At 38.4% G+C, this 21,281-nt stretch overlaps 1 protein-coding gene and 1 non-coding gene across 3 annotated transcripts in view; one reads left to right on the top strand and one right to left on the bottom strand.

Annotated features, from left to right (window-relative positions):
* KLF8 (KLF transcription factor 8) overlaps positions 1-21,281 on the bottom strand; it is a 347,285-nt gene that overhangs the window by 139,319 nt on the left and 186,685 nt on the right. The gene's annotated exons all lie outside the window — the stretch shown is intronic.
* On the top strand, positions 15,152-15,257 carry LOC112445309 (U6 spliceosomal RNA). The gene has a single exon (XR_003033666.1). It is a non-coding gene; the product is annotated as a U6 spliceosomal RNA (small nuclear RNA).

Raw genomic sequence — 21,281 nt, 5'->3', positions numbered from 1 at the left:
TTCATAGGAAATTAATTTGGAGGCCCAAGGTCATAGAGTTTAAAATTGATGGAGTCAGAACCAGAACTCTTATCCTCTAACTCAAATTACAGTACTTATAGTACTCCCTCACTACTTTCTAGTACCCCAAATCTGGTGAGTATCTTCTTTCTAAAAAAGTTTCTGCTAAAAGAAAAACAACTCTAAGGACAACAAATCAATCATTTCAGAAGATCTTGAGCAGATAACACTCACTTTCAGCCTCTGACATATAAGAAATTCTGGAACTGCTTGAAAAATGAAAAATCAATGTTTTAGTGTTTTGAGATTATAGGTAATTTAAAAAGCATTTCTTATGTCTCTTATGTTAGAAAAAGGTAACTATAGGCCAACTAGATACACATATATTTTCAGACAGTTTAATTGTATATCTTCCAGGGGAATAGAAAGTTTTACAATAGTCCTCTGGGAAAATCTTCAAGATTGAAGCTACTCTGAGCATGACATTAACAACAAAATGGTGATAAAAGAACAGTAATTGCCAACAGTCACTGAGTACTTACTATGTGCTAGGTACAGTGCTGCTAAAAGAATTAGTTTATTTAATCCTCATAATTCTAAGAGTGGGTACATTATTTCTCCATTTTTCAAATGAGGAAACTGAGACACAGAAAGATGAAGAAGCTTATCCTCAAATCTTCCAGCTAGTAATGGTAGAACTGAGATTTGAGTCTCAGCACTCTAGAGCTGTAATGCTCCTTGAACTGGGTGCCATTGAGATCTCCCAGTATCTACTTGAAGATTATATATTTGAGGGTAAATGGTTGCTAGAAAAAAAAAATAGTTAATAAAAGGAAACTGAAAGATCCTCCACTTCTCTGATTTCTTCCCAAAAGGGTCACACCTATCACCATAGAAACATTGGAAAACTCAGAATCAAAGAACCTCCTCTTGTGACATCTCAGCAGGTAGCTCACTATGATTTTTCTATTCAAGAGTCTCAACATACACAAAATCTAGAGGGTGTCTGAGATACATAATCCAAATTATAGGAATCACCACCAGAGAAGGTATTCAGAAGTGGCTCCAGCCTATAGCTTCTTTTCTCAGCTTTCCTTAATGTGATTAAAGAAGCTAGGGACAACTGAAATGCTAAAACACAAAACATGAATTTAAGAGGAAAGAACATATTACCATGAGGAAAGTGAAGGCTGCATATATAATGCGAAAAAATGAAGTTCAATATTGTATCATTACTATAATAATCAGCTAAGCTTGAAAGAGTGAACTACTGTGAGGTAATTAAAAGATAAGGTGATAAGAAACACAAGAAAGGAGTTGAGCAAGCCATTTGACTTTTCCAATACCTCAGTTTTTTCATCTGCAAAATAGAGATGCATCAACTTAACCCTATCCCTCAAAGGGTTGTCATGAAGTTCATTGTGACAACACATATAAAAATTCTTATAAGATGTAAATGCAAAATTTACATATAAGATTTTAAGAATACCTTTGTCAGAAAATCCAAAACAAAATTACACAAAAGTATGTTTCTCTGGTGGCTCAGATGGTAAAGAGTCTACCCGCAGTGCAGGAGACCCGGGTTTGACCCCTGGGTTGGGACGAATCCCTGAAGAAGGAAATAACAACCCACTCCAGTATTCATGCCTGGAAAATCCCATGAACAGAGAAGCCTGGCAGGCTACCATCCATGGGGTCGCAAAGAGTTGGACACGACTGAGCAACTTCACTTATGTACAATATGTACAGTCACACTTTAAAGATCTAAGCCACTCACAATAACAATACCTAATTTTACGATTTTTGTATTCTCACGTGAGTTTATGTTCTAACAAAATCACCTGCAAGGTGTTCAGTGCTTTCGGCCACTTTCATTCCCCCCAGAGGCTGATATTAAGCTCCATTTTCTTTTTCACAGAAAACCCAAATATGCATGAAAGAAAAATCACCCTAGAATGTGATAGAAATTAAGATTCTTGATTCTGCAAAGTTAAAGGGAATTATTACAAATGTTTAAAACTAGCAATGAAAGTGGATTTGAGGTTCAATGATCTCCACAGCCGAGTTTTAGTTCTAGTTCAATTACCAAATTGTTGAATAACTTTGGACATGTCCCATCACTTAACGTAGAAAGTGGAAATAACTCATTGTGAACCTCATAGGATCATTGCAAGGATCAAATGCAAGAGTAGATTTAAAAGGATTGTATGAATTAACCTCAGATTTCTCAAATTAGTCCCCTCATTCTCCTTCAAATAGGTAAATTTATTTTAAAAAATCTTACATGCAAGAAATTGATAGAACTTATGTTAAAAAGTGCTATAGTTAAAGAAGTCAGCAAGAACGATGGGAAAATCTTTTACTTAGGAGCTGAAGACCTATGTTATATTCCATTGTTATCTAGGAGTGTCATTTTGAGTAAATTACTTAGCCCTTTTCAGGTCTCCTCCAGTTATAACACTATGATATATGGCAGAGGACATAGATGAAAGTTTGACCTATAGTTTTCCAAGTTTCTGTTTAATCTGTTAAATTGATATCATTCAAATGCATACAAAAGTAAAGATGAATTCCCTGTGCCTATTCCCACCTATTCTCAGCCTCACTGATTTTCAGTCATGGAAAATCTTGTTTCATCTGTATCCCCAACTCACTTCCCCACCTCAGTGGCTACTTTTAGGAAAATACCAGATATATCAATTCAATTCTACAGTATATCCAAAGGGACATATTTAATCTTCACAATCTCTGTGAGGTAAGTACTGCTGATTCCATTATGTACATGAAGAAATACAGACTCAGAGAAATTAATATTCCCAAGGTTACAGAGCTGGTAAATGACTTGGATTTGAATCTAGGGATGATGTCTGATACCAATGCTCTTTTCTTCCCTTAAAGTAATTGCGACTATCTTACACTTTGAAATAGTTTGATGATGTTGGAAATAATAATAATGGAGATGTTTTTATATGTTATCAGTATGCTCTACTATTGAACATTTGAAACGAGTATTAAATGATTCTTAGTGACTGTGATGTTAATCATCTGACAAAACCTTAAGGAATACAGAGCTCCAGCTTGGCACTGAAGAATTGATTTAGAAAAAGGGATCTGCAAAATCATATAAAATCTCATGCAATCCACTTTATTACTTTATACTACTGTTTCGTGCAACAGTCTCCTCCAATAAATGAAACATGGTGCCACTGCAGCAACCAAAACGAATATAAAACAACACAGTAGTCTTTGCCCATGCTTGTTACAAGTGCTTCAGGGCAGCCAATTTATCTTTTGAACGGCTTCTCCACTCACTGTCTGAGCTACCTGACTCATGAGCACCAAGGCAAGTAATCCTATAAGAGTCCTGAAGAAGTAAAGTGAAGTCGCTCAGTTATGTCCAACTCTTTGCGACCCTATGGATTGCAGCCTACCAGGCCCCTACATCCATGGGATTTTCCAGGAAAGAGTACTGGAATGGGTTGCCATTTCCTTCTCCAGGGGATCTTCCCAACCCAGGGATCGAACTCGGGTCTCCCACATTGTAGGTAGACGCTTTACCATCTGAGCCACCAAGGAAGTCATAAGAGTCCTCAGTTCAGTTCATTTCAGTTCAGTTCAGTTGCTCAGTCGTGTTCGACTCTTTGTGACCCCATGAATCGCAGCACGCCAGGCCTCCCTGTCCATCACCAATTCCCGGAGGTCACTCAGACTCACGTCCATCGAGTCAGTGATGCCATCCAGCCCTCTCATCCTCTGTCGTCCCCTTGTCCTCTTGCCCCCAATCCCTCCCAGCATCAGAGTCTTTTCCAATGAGTCAACTCTTCACATGAGGTGGCCAAAGTACTGGAGTTTCAGCTTTAGCATCATTCCTTCCAAAGAAATCCCAGGGCTGATCTCCTTCAGAATGGACTGGTTGGACCTTGCAGTCCTAGGGACTCTCAAGAGTCTTCTCCAACACCACAGTTCAAAAGCATCAATTCTTCGGCGCTCAGCTTTCTTCACAGTCCAACTCTCACATCCATACATGACCACTGGACAAACCATAGCCTTGACTACACGGACCTTTGTTGGCAAAGTAATGTCTCTGCTTTTCAATATGTTATCTAGGTTGGTCATAACTTTCTTTCCAAGGAGCAAGTGTCTTTTAATTTCATGGCTGCAATCACCATCTGCAGTGATTTTGGAGCCCAAAAAAATAAAGTCTGACACTGTTTCCACAGTTTCCCCATATATTTCCCATGAAGTGATGGGACCGGATGCCATGATCTTCATTTTCTGAATGTTGGACTTTAAGCCAACTTTTTCACTCTCCTCTTTCACTTTCATCAAGAGGCTTTTTAGTTCCTCTTCACTTTCTGCCATAAGGGTGGTGTCATCTGCATAGCTGAGGTTATTGATATTTCTCGCGGCAATCTTGATTCCAGCTTGTGCTTCTTCCAGCCCAGCGTTTCTCATGATGTACTCTGCATATAAGTTAAATAAACAGGGTGACAATATACAGCCTTTACGTATTCCTTTTCCTATTTGAAACCAGGCTGTTGTTCCATGCCCACTTCTAACTGTTGCTTCCTGATATGCATACAAATTTCTCAAGAGGCAGGTCAGGTGGTCTGGTATTTCTACCTCTTTCAGAATTTTCCACAGTTTATTGTGATCCACACAGTCAAAGGCTTTGGCATAGTCAATAAAGCAGAAATAGACGTTTTTCTGGAACTCTCTTGCTTTTTCCATGATCCAGTGGATGTTGGCAATTTGGTCTCTGGTTTCTCTGCCTTTTCTAAAACCAGCTTGAACAACTGGAAGTTCACGGTTCACGTATTGCTGAAGCCTGGCTTGGAGAATTTTGAGCATTATATTACTAGTGTGTGAGATGAGTGCAATTGTGTGGTAGTTTGAGAATTCTTTGGCATTGCCTTTCTTTGGGATTAGAATAAAAACGGATCTTTTCTAGTCCTGTGGCCACTGCTGAGTTTTCCAAATTTGCTGGCATATTGAGTGCAGCACTTTCACAGCATCATCTTTCAGGATTTGAAATAGCTCAACTGTAATTCCATCAACTCCACTAGCTTTGTTCGTAGTGATGCTTTCTAAGGTGCACTTGACTTCACATTCCAGGATGTCTGGCTCTAGGTCAGTGAACACACCATCGTGATTATCTGGGTCATGAAGGTCTTTTTTGTACAGTTGTTCTGTGTATTCTTGCCACCTCTTCTTAATATCTTCTGCTTCTGTTAGGTCCATACCATTTCTGTCCTTTATCGAGCCCATCTTTGCATCAAATGCTCCCTTGGTATCTCTAATTTTCTTGACGAGATCTCTAGTCTTTCCCATTCTATTGTTTTCCTCTATTTCTTTGCACTGATCACTGAGGAAGGCTTTCTTATCTCTCCTTGCTATTCTTTGGAACTCTGCATTCAGATGCTTATATCTTTCCGTTTCTCCTTTGCTTTTCACTTCTCTTCTTTTCACAGCTATTTGTAAGGCCTCCCCAGACAGGCATTTTGCTTTTTTTGCATTTCTTTTCCATGGGGATGGTCTTGATCTCTGTCTCCTGTACAATGTCACGAACCTCAGTCCATAGTTCATCAGGCACTCTATCTATTAGATCTAGTCCCTTAAATCTATTTCTCACTTCCACTGTATAATCATAAGGGATTTGATTCAGGTCATACCTGAATGGTCTAGTGGTTTTCCCTACTTTTTTCAATCTAAGTCTGATGGACTGTGGTCCACTGGAGAAGGGAATGGCAAACCACTTCAGTATTCTTGCCTTGAGAACCCCATGAACAATATGAAAAGGCAAAATGATAGAATACTGAAAGAGGAACTCCCCAGGTCAGTAGGTGTCCAATATGCTACTGGAGATCAGTGGAGAAATAACTCCAGAAAGAATGAAGGGATGCAGCCAAAACAAAAACAATACCCAGTTGTAGATGTGACTGGTGATGGAAGCAAGGTCCAATGCAGTAAAGAGCAATATTGCATAGGAACCTGGAATGTCAGGTCCATGAATCAAGGCAAATTGGAAGTGGTCAAACAAGAGATGGCAAGAGGGAACATCGACATTCTAGGAATCAGCAAACTAAAATGGACTGGAATGGGTGAATTTAACTCAGATGACCATTATATGTACTACTGCAGTCAGGAATCCCTCAGAAGAAATGGAGTAGCCATCATGGTCAACAAAAGAGTTTGAAATGCAGTACTTGGATGCAATCTCAAAAACGACAGAATGATCTCTGTTCGTTTCCAAGGCAATCCATTCAATATCACAGTAATCCAAGTCTATGCCCCAACCAGTAATGCTGAAGAAACTGAAGTTGAACAATTCTATGAAGACCTACAAGACCTTTTAGAACTAACACCCAAAAAAGATGTCCTTTGCATTATACGGGACTGGAATGCAAAAGTAGGAAGCCAAGAAACACCTGGAGTAACAGGCAAATTTGGCCTTGGAATACAGAATGAAACAGGGCAAAGACTAATAGAGTTTTCCCAAGAAAATGCACTGGTCATACCAAACACCCTCTTCCAACAACACAAGAGAAGACTCTACACAGGGACATCACCAGATGGTCAACATTGAAATCAGATTGATTATATACTTTGCAGCCAAAGATGGAGAAGCTCTATACAGCCAACAAAAACAAGACCAGGAGCTGACTATGGCTCAGACCATGAACTCCTTATTGCCAAATTCAGACTTAAATTGAAGAAAGTAAGGAAAACCACTAGACCATAAGAGTCCTGGGACATCTCAATTTTCAGTACCTATGGAGGTCGTATAAATAAAGTTATCAATAACATTAATCATTATTGTTATTTTCAAGGCTACATATTGATTCTAGGATCTAGCTACAAAAAACAAACAAAAAGCTGGAGGAGCTACATTGTACATATTTATCAGAACTAGTCTTTAAAATAAGAAAATGAATACGTTTTTATTATAAATTCTTATTTTAATTGAAAATGAAGCAACTACATCATTGACAGCAGTGAAAGAAAAAAAAAAGAGCTAGAGTAAACAGCTCCAACTAATTAAAAATTAAATATCTGTTCAGCATTGTGAAGACCTTTCTGAGGATATTGTACCTTGTTTTTGAGTTTGCATTTCAAGGGAAGTGAAATGGAAGAGAAATGAAACAAATTCTAGAGAAACAAATGGTCAATTTTTAAAAAAGAAAAAAAAATGGAGCTCAGTTAATAAATCTGGATCAGTACATTTGGCAAAAAAGAAGGGTAAGGAAGGCTGTCCTGATGACTGCATTCAAAGGCACATGTTAGGTATTAGGAGAAAGCAGAACTACTGTTTTATTACTGGAGATTACAGGTGACTTGAGGATTTTACTAATGATAGGCAAGTCTTTATAGATAACTTTATAGACATAAATAGTCAACACTATAGTAAAAACTGTGCATATATATATTAAATATACAATACAATAATTTATATATAATATAAACACATATATACACATGTATATTACATATGTACATATGTGTGTATACATATGATATGTATCTATGTACATATGTATTTACATATGTACATATATACATACATATACATAGAGAGAAGGGGTGAGCAGATAGTACCAAGCTTCCACCTGGTCTTTATTGAATCTCTACCCTCAAGTGTTTTGCAGTATAGGTCAGATAGAGAAAATTGGCAGTCCATTGCAGATGCTGCCTTGGTTCTTACAGCAATGTTAAAAATTAAAATCAAAATACCTGATAATATTTCTTCCTCTCATCTCTTTACTTTTAATTTTTTATTGAAATATAGTTGATTTACAGTGTTTAGTTAGTTGTACAACAAAGTGACTTAGTTATACATATATGTATATTCTTTTTTTTTACATTCTCTTTTAAAAGCAAATTTCTTTTTTTTTTTTTTTTAATAATTCTATTTCCTTACAGAGAAAACCCTAAAGATACTATCAGAAAATTAAACAGAGCTGATCCATGAATTTAGCAAAGTCACAGGATACAAAATCAATACACAAAAATCACTTGCATTCCTATACACTAACAATGAAAACTCAGAAAGAGAAATTAAGGAATCAATTTCATTTACCATTGTAATTAAAAGAGTAAAATATATAAGGATAAACTTACCTAAGGAGACAAAAGAACTGTATACAGAAAACTATAAGACACTGATAAAAGAAATCAAAGACGACATTAACAGATGGAGAGAGATACCATGCTCCTGAATTGGAAGAGTCAATACTATGAAAATGATTCTACTATCCAAAGCAATCCACAGATTTAATGCAATCCTTATCAAACTACCAATGGTAGTTTTCACAGAACTACAAGAAAAAAATTTATACTCTGTATGGAAACACAAAAGACCCAATTAGTCATAGCAATCTTGAGAAGAACAGAGCTGGAGGAATCAACCTTCCTGATTTAAGACTATATTACAAAGCTACAGTCATCAAGAAAGTATGGTACTGGCACAAAAACAGAAATACAGACCAAAGGACAAGACATAAAGCCCAGAGATAAACCCACATCACCTATGGGTACCTTATTTTTGATAAGGGAGACAAGAATATACCATGGAGAAGACAGTCTCTTGAATAAGTGGTACTGGGAAAACTGCACATGTAAAAGATGAAATTAAAGCACTTCCTAACAGTGTAGGGAAAGAGACTCAAAATGGAATAAATGGACTTAAATGTAAGGGAAGAAACTTAAACTCCTAGAGGAAAACATAGGCAGAACCCTCTTTGACATAAATCACAGCAAGATCCTCTATGATTCATCTCCTAGAGTAATGGAAATATAAAAAAAAAAAATAAGTACGTGGGACCTAATTAAACTTAAAAGCTTTTGCACAGCAAAGGAAACTATAAATAAGGGGAAAAAACAACCCTCAGAATGGGAAAAAAATAATAGCATATGAAAGAACTGACAGAGGATTAATCTCCAAAAGCAGGTCATACTGATCAATACCAGAAACACAAAGAATTCAACAAACTTCAGAAAGTGGGCAGAAGATCTAAACAGACATTTCTCCAAAGAAGACATACAGATGGCTAATAAACACATGAAATGATGCTCAATATCATTCATTATTAAAGAAATGCAAATCAAAACTACAAAGAGGTGTCATCTCAAACCAGTCAGAATGGCCATCATAAAAAGAATCTACAAACAATAAATGCTGGAGAGGGTATGGAGAAAAGGGAACCTTCTTGCACTGTTGATGGGAATACAAGTTGATGCAGCCACTATAGAGAACAATATGGAGATTTCTTAAAAAAAAAAAAAAAAAAAAAAACTAGGAATAGAACTACCATATGCCCCCAAAAATCCTACTACTGGGCATATAACCTGAGAAAACCATGACTGAAAAATACACATGTACTTCAGTGTTCATTGCAGCATTATTTACAACAGCTAGGACATGGAGGCAACTTTGATGCCCATCAACAGATGAACAGATAAAGAAGCTGTGGTACATATGTATATACAATGGAATATTACACAGCCATAAAAGTAACACATTTGAGTGAGTTCTAGTGAAGTGGATGAACCTAGAGCCTATTACACCTGGTGAAGTAAGTCAGAAAGAGAAAAACACATATCATATATTAACACATATATGGAATTTAGAAAGATGGTGCTTTCTAGATCTAGAAAGATGAACCTATTTGCATTGCAACAACAGAGATGCAGACATAGAGAACAGACTTGTAGACACAGTGGAGGAAGGAGATGGTTGGACTAATTGAGACAGTAGCATTGAAACATATACATTATCATTTGTAAAATAGATAGCCAGTGGGAATTTGCTGTATGAGATCAAAACCATTGCTCTGTGACAATTAGAGGGGTGGGATGGGGTGGGAGGTGGGAGGCAGGTTGAAGAAGGAGGTCGACATATGTATACTTATGGCTGATTCATGTTGATGTATGGCAGAAACCAACACAATATTGTAAAGCAATTATCTTCCAATTAAAAATAAATTTAAAAATTCCATTTCCTGCTTTTCCACAAAGGTTGAGAGATCTTACAACATGGAATCTACATTGGCACAAGAGAAAAATTAGCTGTAGGTGATAAATGGCTTCTCCCTTTATACAGGACATGATTTCTCATCTTATAGGATCCTGTCGAGACCTGAGGTCTTAAGTCTACATAGTGAGATATAACTATGCATAAAACAATAACAACCTACCATTACAAGATAATAGATGCTGAAAATGCTTAATTACAATTTGAGAATAGGAAGATCAATTAGTAGAGGACATAGCTGACAATAAACAGTCAGAAAAAATTCCAAAGTAATGGTCTGTGGTGAGGTCACCCTGAGGAGATAAGATCAGTCAATAAGTGACATAAAGGGAAATCAGATGAGAGGAAGACTAGATTATATACTCTCTGAAGGCAAGGGTTCACTACTCTAACTCCAGCTTCTAGCATAATGCCTGGAACTATGTAGACCCCCAGTAAATGATCATGGAGCAAAAGGGAGGGACATAATTTTTTAAAATGTGCTTTAGGGAAGATATTCTGACCTTAGTCTACAGAATAAGGGAGGTAAAAAATTCAAGTTAGAACTAGAAGCTATTGGATTATTTTATGTGTATTGTGGTTAGACCTTACATAGGTGTCACAAACTCAACCTAGAAGCGTCAGATAGTTTAAGATCACCTGGGCCAGATGTAGACTATCATGGCCTGAGAATACATGTCCTGTCTAAAAAGGAAAGGAGAAAGAAGTTTACCAACTCTAGGCAACTGTTGACATAAAGGAACACTGGTTCAGTATCTTCTGATTATTTAAGAGAAGGTGGAATTCTAGAGTTTTAAGTAAAATATGAAAATGTTGGCAATCAATCATTTTTTAAGAGTGTGAGTCCAGGCAAACTTACATACTTCTACAGACTGAATTGTGTGCCTCCACAAATTCATATGTTGAACTCCCATCCCCCAGTGTGACTGTATCTGGGGATAAGGATTTTATGGAAGTAATTAAGGTTAAATGAGGTCATAAGGGTAAAGGCTTCATCCAATGAGATTAGTATCCTTATAAGAACAGACATCAGGGAGCTCACTCTCTTTCTCCAGGAGCACAAACAAGAGGTCATATGAGCAGGGAGAAGGCAGCCATCTGCAAGCCACGAAGAGGGCCCTCAACAGAACCCAATCATGTTGGTATACTGATTTTGGACTTCCAACCTTCAGAACTACAAGAAAATAAATTTCTGTTGTTTAAACCATACAGTCTGTACATTGTTTTGATATGGAAGCCCTAGAAGATTAATACATATACTTACAAACTTTTTTTTATTGTTACTACAAACAACACTGCAAAAGTTTGGAAATATCTTAACTGTCACTCAGTAGAAAACTGTTTAAATTGTGGCTCATCCATATAGTAAAAACTCTGCAGTCATACAAGAGAATGAGTTATTTCTTTACATATATGTGTGTATGTGTATAAAGGTCCCCAAAGTATATTTTTAAGGAGACAAACCAAAGAACAAAACAATATGCAGAGTATGTTACTATAATGGGAAGGGGGAGAAAAAAATACTAATTGTTTGATATGCATAAAATGTCTGTGAAAGAATTTAGAATAAACATAACTTTAGTTGCCTGAGGCAACTAGGGGACAAGACTGGGGGGAGACTCTTCATTGTATATCACTTTGTATATTTCACATTTTGAGCAATGTGGAATGCATTACTAATTTAAAATGCATTTTCAAAGCAAACTTTTATCAATTTAGATGAAACACAACAAATGTATAGGCTATATTCAGTCTGTAGGCTAATTGGTTGTACCAGGAGTTCGTCAAGGCTGTATATTGTCACCCTGTTTATTTAACTTATATGCAGAGTACATCATGAGAAATGCTGGACTGGAAGAAACACAAACTGGAATCAAGATTGCCGCGAGAAATATCAATAACCTCAGACATGCAGATGACACCACCCTTATGGAAGAAAGTGAAGAGGAACTTAAAAGCCTCTTGATGAAAGTGAAAGTGGAGAGCAAAAAAGTTGGCTTAAAGCTCAACATTCAGAAAACGAAGATCATGGAATCCAGTCCCATCACTTCATGGGAAATAGATGGGGAAACAGTGGAAACAGTGTCAGACTTTATTTTTCTGGGCTCCAAAATCACTACAGATGGTGATTGCAGCCATGAAATTAAAAGACGCTTACTCCTTGGAAGGAAAGTTATGACCAACCTAGATAACATATTGAAAAGCAGAGACATTACTTTGCCAACAAAGGTTCGTCTAGTCAAGGTTATGGTTTTTCCTTTGGTCATGTATGGATGTGAGAGTTGGACTGTGAAGAAAGCTGAGCACAGAAGAATTGATGCTTTTGAACTGTGGTGTTGAAGACTCTTGAGAGTCCCTAGGACTGCAAGGAGATCCAACCAGTCCATTCTGAAGGAGATCAGCCCTGGGATTTCTTTGGAAGGAATGATGCTAAAGCTGAAACTCCAGTACTTTGGCCACCTCATGCGAAGAGTTGACTCATTGGAAAAGACTCTGATGCTTGGAGGGATTGAGGGCAGGAGGAGAAGGGGACGACAGAGGATGAGATGGCTGGATGGCATCACTGACTCGATGGACGTGAGTCCGGGTGAACTCCAGGAGTTGGTGATGGACAAGGAGGCCTGGCGTGCTGCGATTCATGGGGTCGCAAAGAGTCGGACACGACTGAGTGACTGATCTGATCTGATGGACTAAATTTAGGTGGTGGCAATTAGAATAAAAAGAAAGGAAGTGAGCCATATAAAAAGAGGAAAAGAACCCCAATAGCCTTTGGCAACCAAGTAGACAAGGAAACTGAGGCAGAGAACAGAGTTGAAGTGAGCATTTTGAACATGAAATATGGGAACCTCAACAACTATGCTTCCCCATTGCTTACTACACTGTCATGCATTCTTCTAAATGCTTTACAAAATTAACACATTTATTCCTTACTGCAACCCTATGAGGTAGTTTCTTCTATTATCCTCAACGAATATATGAGAAAACTCAAGTGCAGAGTTTAAATAACTTCACCAAGATTATGATGATGGTAAATTGCAGGACCAGGTAAGTGAAAAGAAGTCTTGAATGAGCCATAGGGTAATAGTCTAGGGGTGATGATAGGTTATATTTTAGAAATGAATTTGAGGTTACAACACAATATCAAATACCTGGATTTTGCTTTAGAGCCAGGTTATGTGCATGCTTGTGTGTGCTAAGTCACCTTAGTTGTGTCTGACTCTTTGTGACCTTATGGACTGTAGCTCACCAGTCTTTGTCCATGGGATTCTCCAGGCATGAATACTGAAGTGGGTTGCTATGCCCTCCTCTAGGGGATCTTCCAAACCCAGGGATCAAACCCTCATCTCTTATGTCTCTTGCATTGGCAGGTGGGTTTTTTACCACTAGCTCCACCTGGGAAGCCCAAAGTTAAGTTACAGCTGTTTAAAGTGTTTATACTTCCAGAGTTTGGATTGCCCACATTACATTTAAGCTGTCTAGGTATACAGATATCTAATTTTTTTTATACCTAGCTTGTTACAGACTTTAAAATCCAGCTTCCTGTCTCACTGTATTACCATCATCAAAAAATAAAAAATAAAAGAGGGAGGCCTTCAAGATGGCGGAGGAATAGGACAGGGGGACCACCTTCTATGCCCCAAATATATTAAAACATTATTTGCATGTGGAACAATTCCAACAGAACATCTTCTGAATGCTGGCAGAGGACCCCGGACTTCTAGAAAGCAAACCAATCTCCTTGGAATGAGGTAGGCCAAAAGATAAAGATGAAAAGGGAGACAAAGGAGTTTGGGACTGGGACTTGTGCCCCAGGAAGGGAGTCATGAAGGAAGAAAAGATTTTGCATACTAGTAAACTCCCTCACAGGCTGGGTCAGAGGGGATCTTTGGAACCTCAGAGGACAGTGCAGTGAGACAGGTGTTGCAAAGGTAAAACAGATGATTCACCACAGAGATTGTGCTTAGTGGCACTTTCCAGCAGAGAAGCGGCTCACATTATAGTGTCTGCCCACAATGAGTGGCAGCTGGGTGTGGAGGCTTAGGCCTTGGAGGTCAGTCCGCAGGGAGGGGACCAAGGTTGACTGCTGTGAAGATACTGTGAGGGGGCTAATGTGACACTGCAGAGGCAGACCAAAGAAAATGCGTGGAAGGGCTCTGATGCCATGCTCTAATTCCATACATTCACAAAACAAAAGACCATACCCTAGAGAAAACCAAAAAAGGGTGAGCCAGCTGCAGTCTACAGCCCCAGGGCCAGAGAAGCAGGTGGAGGGCCAGAGGCAAAAGGAAAGGGGCCGCTATGGTAACAACTTCAGAGATTACAACTACCACCAAGCTATAAGCAGCCATAGGTCACTATGCACATCTTCCTGGGAGCGTGAATGGCTTAAGCCATTCCTCAGCCTGAATGGCTTTTCCTTGGCCATTTAATGGCCAAGGGTCTCACAGCCCAGGATCACCTCACCTGGAGACATGCACAACCCACCTCAGAGTGTGGTGATCTTCCACAGGGACCAGCCATAGCAAGCACTCCCCACACACCCCAGTGCCATCTGCTGTACCTCTCCCTCTTCCCAGCACAATGGAGCAAGTCAGCCCTAATAAACCATTACTTTACCTCCCGTGTCTGGGTGGAGAACAGACACTGGAGAGACTTACAAGCAGAGGCAGTCCCCAAACCAAAGTGGAATGCCAGGAGCTGTGTAAGCAAAGAAAAGAAGGGGAAATCTCCCCAGAAGTGGAAAGTGCAATGATTTAAATTCTTGCAATTAGCCTGTGCTTTAGGTGGAACTGTAGAATTTGAAAATAAGTACAAGCTGGAGCAAGGGAAGATATAAGTCTGAGCTGACCCCACACTACCCACAACAGGTCCAGAGACCTTTCTAGATATATTGGAGTAATTTCTAAGTAAGCAGATCAACTGGAGCAAAAAAACAGATGAATCACTTGGATATCCTTCTCACTACCATTCTATATATTTCCCCCTCTTTTTTTTTTTTCCTTTTTAAAATCTCATATTGTCTAAATATGGATTATTTCTACTCCTTTAATTTTTATTTTTATATCCTACTTTTTCTTTAAAAAGAAAAAAAAAAAAAAAAAAAACAACAACAACACCCTAGTGCTCGCTTCACCAGCACATATAGTAAAATTGGAACAGTACAGAGAAGATTACCATGGCCCTGTGCAAGGATGACATGCAAATTCATGAAGCGTTCCATATTTTTTTTTTCCAGAGAAGACATACAGATGGCTAACAAACACATGAAAAGATGTTCACATCCTCATTATTAGAGAAATGCAAATCAAAACTATAATGAGTTATCACCTCACACCAGTCAGAATGACCATCATCAAAAGTTCTACAAACAATAAATGCTAGAGAGGGTGTGGAGAAAAGGGAATGCTCCTGCACTTTTGGTGGGAATGTAAATTGATGCAACCACTATGGAAGACAGTATGGAGATTCCTTAAAAAACTAGGAATAAAACCACCATATGACCCAGAAATCCCACTCCTGGGCATATGCCCTGAGGAAACCAAAATTGAAAAAGACACATGTATCCAATTGTTCATTGCAGCACTATTTACAATAGCATATGGAAGAATAATAGAACATGGAAGCAACCTAGATGTCCATTGACAGATGAATGGATAAAGAAGTTGTGGTACATATACACAGTGGAAAATTACTCAGCCATAAAAAGGAATGCATTTGAGTCAGTTCTAATGAGGTAGATGAAGCTAGAACCTATTATACAGAGTGAAACAAGTCAGAAAGAGAAAGACAAATATTGTATTCTAATGCATATATATGGAATCTAGAAAAATGGTAATGAAGAATTTATTTACAGGGCATCAGTGGAGAAACAGACATAGACAATAGACTTATGGATATAGGGAGAGGGGACGAGAGTGTGAGATGTATGGAAAGAGTAACATGGAAACTTACATTACTATATGTAAAGTAGAGAGCCAATGGGAATTTGCTGTATGGCTCAGGAAACTCAAACAGGGGTTCTATATCAACTTAGAGGGGTGGGATGAGGGAGATGGGAGGAATGTTCAAAAGGGAGGGGATATACGTACACTTAGGGCTGATTCATGTTGAGGTTTGACTGAAAACAAGAAAATTCTGTAATTATCCTTCAATTAAAAATTATTAATTTAAAAAACCTTATTTTAAAAATAAATTCCATGATTTTGATTTTTGTTTTTCATGGTTTGTATCTGATTTTATCTAATTCTTTGTTTTTTATTTTTATTTTTTGATGTTTTGATTTTAATTTTGTATCTTTGATAGTCTAAATTTTAGTGTTGATTTTCACTTAAGGGTTTGATTATTGGCTTGATTGCTCTTCTCTCTTTAAACACCTCTTATCCTTTACCTCCCCCCCCCCCCCCCGCCTTTTCTCCTTCTTCCCTCTTCTTTTCCCTATGTAAGTGTGTAAATCTCTTTGGGAGTTCATGGCTGTTGAGAATTGTTTCACCAGTAGTCTAGGGGTTTGGTCTTGAGAGGGTAACAGGCAGGAAGGACAGGGGTCTCCAAATGGAGGAAATAGGCTGCAAGTGTCAGACATTTTTATCTCTCTTAAGTTGCAGGAGGAAACAAACTAGCTATATTTTTTTCCTTCTCTATACAAATTTAAAATAAGTTTTCTTTTAAAATACTGTGTTGCCATAATGACACCTGGTCTCACCTGAAGTTAACTATTCTCAAACCTTGAGTTAACCAATGCATTTTTCTTATGGAAATGTTTGTCTTAAGCTATGTTAATGTACTATTCATTTACCCTAGACTCTGTCTTCAAGTCGGTTTTGCCTAATGGCTCAGAACCTACTTGACAAACCATTATGTTATACTCAGATATTGTTCCCCTAATCTATGTAAATGAAACTATTTGTATCTGCCTTTCTACAAGATTCAAGTCAATCGTTTTATGGCCCGGGATGAATCGTCTGGTTCTGAGATTTTCCCAAAATACATCTTATGGAGGAGGGGCCTGGTGACATTCTGAGTTTTAAGACATTCCTTTCTTTCATTAACAGACTGCTAGTGACTATATAACATCCATCTGAAGACTAGCGGGGGGGGGGGGTACTCTTTCTGCCCCCTTCTGATGCCTATATCAGAAGCTTTTTCTATCTCCTTTATACTTTAATAAAACTTTATTACACAAAAGCTCTGAGCTATCAAGCCTCGTCTCTGGCCCCAAATTGAATTTTCCTCTGGAGGCCAAAAATCCTGGCGTCTTTTTGTGGTTCAGCAACAACCTGTCAGTCTTCTATGCTGTGTGGCCAGTGAAGTTTTGATGCTACTGTAAGGGGTACGGACTGAATCCCAGAGACAGGAGACTCAAACCCAAGACCTCGGACCACCAGAGAACTCGGGACCCCATGGAACATTAATAGGCCAGAGCCCTCCCAGCGGCCTCCATCTCAATACTAAGACCAAGCCACACCCAAAGGCCAGAAAGCTCCAGTGCCAGATGCCCCACACTATTTCTTCAGCCAAACAGGAACACAACTCTGAACATTAACAGACAGCCTGCCCAAAGCCATACAGAACCCATAGACACCAAAACACACCACTGGAATGGCACTGCCCTCCAGAAAGACAAGACCCAGCTCCATCCATCAGAACACAGGCACAAGTCCCCCCAACCAGGAAACCTTCACAAGGCATTGGCCCAACCCCATCCACGGGGGACAGACTCCAATATTAAGAACTGTGACCTTCCAGCCTTCAGAAAGGAGACCCCAAACACAGTAAATTAAACAAAATGAAAAGACAGAGAAATATGCAGCAGATGAAGGAACATGGTAAAAACCCACAAGACCAAACAAAGGAATGGGAAATAAGCAGTCTACTTGAAAAACAATTCAGAGTAATTATAGTAAAGATTACCCAAAACCTTGAAAATAAAATGGAGATGTCGATAAATAGACTAGATGCAATAGAGATCAATATGATACAAGAAATGTTTAATGAGGGCTGAGAAGAAAGTATAAACAATCAATAATGAACTGATGCGGAAGCTGAAACTACCATACTTTGGCCACCTGATGTGAAGGACTGACTCACTGGAAAAGACCCTAATTCTGGGAAAGATTGAAGGCAGGAGGTGAAGAGAACAGAAGATAAGATAGTTGGATGGCATCACTGACTTGATGGACATGAGTCTGAGCAAGCTCCAAGAATTGGTGATGAACAGGGAAGCCTGGTGTTCTGCAGTCCATGGGGACACGACTGAGTGACTGAACTGAAATGAATGAACAACACAATAACTGAAATTAAAAATACACTGGAGGGAACCAAAAGTAGGGAAGCTGAGTTAGAAAAATGATTAAATGAAGTGGAAGATAGAATGGTGGAAATAACTGAATCAGAGAAGAAAAAAATAATAAAAAGTAGTGAGGACAGTCTCAGAGACCTCTGGGACAACATTAAGCTCCCCAATGTTCAAATCATAGAGGTCCCAGAAGAATTAGAAGGGAAAGGACATAAGAAAATATTTGAGGAGATTATAGTCAAAAAGTTCCCTAAAATAGGAAAGGAAATAGTCACCCAATCCAGGAAGCTCAGGGAGTCCCATATAGGATAAACCCAAACAGATACATGCCAAATACATATTTCTCTACATAATAATACTATCAAAAATTAAACATAAAGAACAAATATTATAAGCAGCAAGGAAAAGCAACAAATAACATACAAGAGGATACCCGTAAGGCTAACAGCTAATCTTTCAACAGAAACTCTGCAAGCCAGAAGGGAATGACAGGATATACTTAAAGTGATGAAAGGGGAAAACCTACAACCAAGATTACTCTATCCAGTAAGCATCTCATTCAGATTTGAAGGAGAAATCAAAAGTTTTACAGACAAGCAAAATTTATGAGAGTTCAGCACCACCAAACCAGCTCTTCAACAAATGCTAGGGGAATTTCTATAGATAGGAAACACAGCAAAAAAAAAAAAAAAAAGTTCTATAAAAACAAACCCCAAACAATAAAGTGAATGGTAATAAGATCATACATATCAATAATTATCTTAAATGTAAAAGGTCAAAATGCTCCAATCAAAGGACACAGATTGGCTGAAGAGATACAAAAACAAGATTCTTATATATGCTGTCTACAAGAGACCCAACTCAGACCTAGGGATACATACAGACTGAAATTGAGGAGAGAGAAAAAGTATTCCATGCAAACAGAAATTAAAAGAAGGAGTAGCAATATTCATATCAGATAAAATACACTTTAAAACAGAGATCATAACAAGAGACAAAGAAGGACACTACATAATGATCAAGGGATCAATCCATGAAGATGTAACTGTTATAAATATACATGCACCTAACATAGAAGCACCTCAATATATAAGGCAAATGCCAACAACTATTAAGGGGAAGTGAACAGTAGCACAATAATAGTGGGGAATTTAAACACTCAACTCACCCCAATGGACAGATCATTAAGATAGAAAACTAACAAGGCCACATAAGCTTTAAACAATACATTGGACCAGTTGGACCTAATTCATGTCTACAAGGCATCTCAACAGAAAGCGCAGAGATAAATCAACACATGGGCACCTTATCTTTGACAAAGGAGGCAAAAATATACAATGGAAGAAAGACAGTCACTTCAATAACTGGTGCTGGTAAAATTGGGCAGTTCCATGTAAAAGAGTGAAATTAGAACACTTCTGAACACCATACATGAAGATAAACTCAAAATGGATTAAAGACCTAAATGTAAGGGCAGAAACTATAAAAACCTTAGAGGGAAATATAGGCAGAATACTCTGGGACATAAATCACAGAAAAATCCTCTATAACCCATCTCCTAGAGTAATGGGGGAAAAAACCCAAAACTAAACAAATGTGACCTAATTAAACTGAAAAGCTTTTGTACAAGAAACAAACTATAAACAAAGGGAAAAAACAGACCTCAGAATGGGAAAAACTAATAGCAAATGAAACAATTGATAAAAACAAATCTCCAAATTATACAAGCAGCTCATGCAGCTCAACACCAGAAAAACAAACAACCCAATCAAAAAGTGGGAAAAGACCTAAACAGACATTTCTCCAAAGAAGACATACAGATGGCAAATAAACACATGAAAAGATGCTCAATACTGCTTTGTATTAGAGAAATGCAAATCAAAACTACCATGAGCTGTCATCTCACCCCAGTCAGAATAGCCACCATAAAAAAGTCTACACACAATAAATGCAGGGAACCCATTTGCACTCTTGGGAATGAAAATTGATAGAGCCAATATGGAGAAGAGTATGTATATTCCTTTTAAAACTACGAATAAAACTTGCATAAGACCCAGTAATCCAGTAAACCCCGAGGAAACTCTGGTGCACTGGGACGACCCAGAGGGATAGTACAGGGAGGGAGGAGGGAGGGGGGTTCAGGATGGGGAACACGTGTATACCTGTGGTGGATTCATGTTGATGTATGGCAAAACCAATACAATATTGTAAAGTAATTAACCTCCAACACTGGGACGACCCAGAGGGAGGGTATGGGGAGGGAGGAGGGAGGAGGGTTCAGGATGGGGAACACAGGTATACCTGTGGCGGATTCATTTTGATATTTGGCAAAACTAATACAATATTGTAAAGTTTAAAAATAAAATAAAATTTACAAGACAAAAAATAAATAAATAAATAAATTGATATTAAAAAAATAAATAAAAAGACAAATGACCCTAATGTTCATTGCAGCACCATTTACAATAACTAGGACATGGGATTAGCTTAGATGTCCATCGACAAATGAATGGATAAGAAGTTGTGGTACAGATACACAATGAAATATTACTCAGCTATAAAAAATAACGTATTTGTGTCAGTTCTAATACGGTGGATGAACCTCAATTCATTTCACTTCAGTTCAGTCACTCAGTCGTGTCCGACACTTTGCAACCCCATGGACTGCAGCACGCCAGGCCTCCCTGTCCATCACCAACTCCCAGAACTTGCTCACACTCATTTCCATCAAGTCAGTGATGCCATCCAACCATCTCATCCTCTGTCGACCCCTTCTCCTCCTACCTTCAATCTTTCCCAGCATTAGCGTCTTTTTCAGTGAGTCCATTCTTCGCATCAGGCGGTCAAAGAATCGGAGTTTCAGCTTCAACATCAGTCCTTCCAATGAATATTCAGGGCTGATTTCCTTCAGGATGGATTGGTTGGATCTCCTTGCAGTCCAAGGAACTCTCAAGAGAT

The sequence above is a fragment of the Bos taurus genome, chromosome X (assembly GCF_002263795.3).
Source record: "Bos taurus isolate L1 Dominette 01449 registration number 42190680 breed Hereford chromosome X, ARS-UCD2.0, whole genome shotgun sequence".
NCBI lineage: Eukaryota > Metazoa > Chordata > Mammalia > Artiodactyla > Bovidae > Bos > Bos taurus.
This window is presented reverse-complemented; position numbering and strand designations above follow the sequence as displayed.